We start from the raw sequence: 2,665 nt of genomic DNA on the forward strand, positions 1-2,665 counted from the left end.
ACTACAGGCACTTGCCACCATGCCCAGCTAATTTTTGTATTTTTTTTGTAGAGACAGGGTTTCACCAAGTTGGCCAGGCTGGTCTCGAAGTCCTGACCTCAAGTGATTTGCCTGCCTCGGCCTCCCAAAGTGCTGGGATTACAGGCATGAGCCACCACACCTGGCTGCCTTTTTATTTATTTTTTTTAAACTTTTTTTTTCACATGGAAAAGTGGATTTTCATTTTTCCAAAAATTGCACCAAGATAAAAGCAAACCTCTGGTTGATGCGGGTGTGTTGTATAGGTATTAGCAGTACTGCCCTCACTGTGCACTCATTGGACATAGTGCAACCCATCAAAAGGATGGTTGCATGTAGTCTAGTTTAGGTAAATCAAGTTTGGTGGGACACACACCAGATTATCAGGTTTTCAAAGCACTGCAGTTATTTATTTTAACTTGTAATTTTAGACATATGGGGTAGGATATCTTGTAATGTGTACAGTGTTTTCTGAAATGTATCACATAAATTGAAGAAAAAAACTGAATAAGGGCAAAGAGGTTGAGCTGTGTACTCATCTCAGATAAATACATGAAACCTTGAAATTATGGCCAGTACTGTTAGATTTATGGCAGTGGGTATACATCCCTCACTCTTTGAGAGAGTGGCTCTCACTCAAAGCTCCTTCTTTATATTTATCATCTTTATATTCATATGGCATCTGTATTTTCAATGTCTTAGAAATTTCTCCCTCTCCTGTAACCCTTTAGGCTGAAATTTCACGTTCATATCAATTCAGAAACAAATTCTTTTCTGGGATGTGGAACCTATCTGTTCAGCCATTTCTGAGTTACCCAAGCATGAGAAAAATGTTGTTTAGGAAATTCATCAAGATCCACTTTTTGTGTGTTTGAATTTAAACATCCAGAGATGTTGTACCCATTCTGTAAGAAGAAAAAATATTCTTTGCTTTGAAATATAATTCGTTGAGCTTTACTTCCACATTCTGTATATATGGAATGTGGTTATAGAGAGATATGTTGAAATTTTGCAAAATCCTTTGGGTTTCCAGACCCTCTATACATGTTGTACTTAGAAAAATGCTTTATTAATTTCTTTTTTAGTCTTAAACTGGCATTTCTCTAGAAAAAATTGAGTGTAACAGCTCCTGTCTGGCTGTATTGTCAAACAACAGAAGTTTTTTTTATTGTATAAAAATTAGAAAAATTAGGATTAAAAAATTTATATATATAAATTTAAATATATATAAACTCTTGGGCTTAGTTCTTGTTTTATTGTAGATAGGAATATTTGTGCTGCTGGTAGCAACTTTCAATAAAGTATTATTGGGTAGTAGATAGTGTCTTCGGCAATTTCCTGTGGCTTATAACAGAATACCTGAAGCTAGGGTAATTTACAAAGAAATGAAATTTATTTATTGTAGCTCTAGAGGCTGGGAAGTCCAAAGTTGAGGGGCCACATTTGGTAAGTGCCTTCTTGCTGGTGGGAACTCTGCAGGCTGAAGACAGCACAAAGCATCACATGGCAAAGGGGCTGAGTATGCTAGCTCAGGACTCTCTTCCTCTTGTCATAAAGCCAATAGTCCCATTCCCATGATAACCCATTAATCTACGAATGATTTAATCTATTTATGAGGGAAGAGCCTTCACGAACCAACCACCTCTCAATCCTGCCACACTGGGGATTGTTTCAACATGAATTTCAAGTGAGTACAAACATTCAACCATAACATTCTGTCCCTGGCCCTGCCAAACTTATGTTCTTCTCACATACAAATACATTTATTTCATTCTGATAGCCCCAAAGTCTTAACTTGTTTCAGCACCAACTAAGAAGTCCAAAGCCCAGAATTTCATCTTCCTGTGAAATCAAAGTAAATTATCCACTTTCAAGATACAATAGTGGTATAGCATAAAACAGACATTCCCATTCCAAAAGGAAGGAATAAACAAAAAGAAAAAAAGCAGCATGCCCCAAGAAAGTCCAAAACCTAGCAGGGCAGACATTACATCTTAAAGCTGGAGAATAATCTTTTTTGAGTCCATGTGCTGCCTCTTGGATACACTAGAGCACGAGTTGGGCCCACAAGGCCTTAGACAGCCCCACCTCTATGGCTTTGCTGGGTGCAGCCCATACAGCTGCCCGTACAGGTTGGAGCCCGGTGCCTGAGGCTTTCCCAAGCAGATGTTGCATGCTGTTGGTGACTTCACAGTTCTGGGATCCTGGTAGTGGCCCTGTTCCCACAGCTCCACTAGGCATTGCTCTGTTGGAAACTTTCTGCAGCAGTTCTGACCCTACAATTCTGCTTAACACTGCCCTAGCTGGAGCTCTCTGTAGTGCTCTGCTCTTGTTACAGGTCTTTGCCTGGATCCAGGCTTTCAGCAAAAATCCTTTGACATCTAGTGGAGGCCCCCAAACCTCCACAGCTCTTGCTTTCTGCAAATCTGAAGAATTATAACGGCACCATATGGATGCCCTTAAGGCTTATGGTTCTTATCTTCTTGAGTGGCAGGTCAATTCACACCTAAAGCTTCTTGAGCCACAGCTGGCATGTCCAGAAGGACTGTACCAGAATTTGGGAAGCAAAGACCTGAGAGAGCCCTGGGCAGCAAGCCCATGAAAGGTGCGTCAGGTCTGTCCCCTGAAACCATTCTGTCCTCCTGCC

At 40.4% G+C, this 2,665-nt stretch overlaps 1 non-coding gene across 1 annotated transcript; it reads right to left on the minus strand.

Moving 5' to 3' along the window:
- Window positions 1–223: 223 nt before the first annotated feature.
- LOC111531073 lies at window positions 224–348 on the minus strand. Its single transcript, XR_002728127.1, has one exon. It is a non-coding gene; the product is annotated as a U4atac minor spliceosomal RNA (small nuclear RNA).
- Window positions 349–2,665: the final 2,317 nt, after the last annotated feature.

This window comes from Piliocolobus tephrosceles, chromosome 4 (genome assembly GCF_002776525.5).
Source record: "Piliocolobus tephrosceles isolate RC106 chromosome 4, ASM277652v3, whole genome shotgun sequence".
NCBI lineage: Eukaryota > Metazoa > Chordata > Mammalia > Primates > Cercopithecidae > Piliocolobus > Piliocolobus tephrosceles.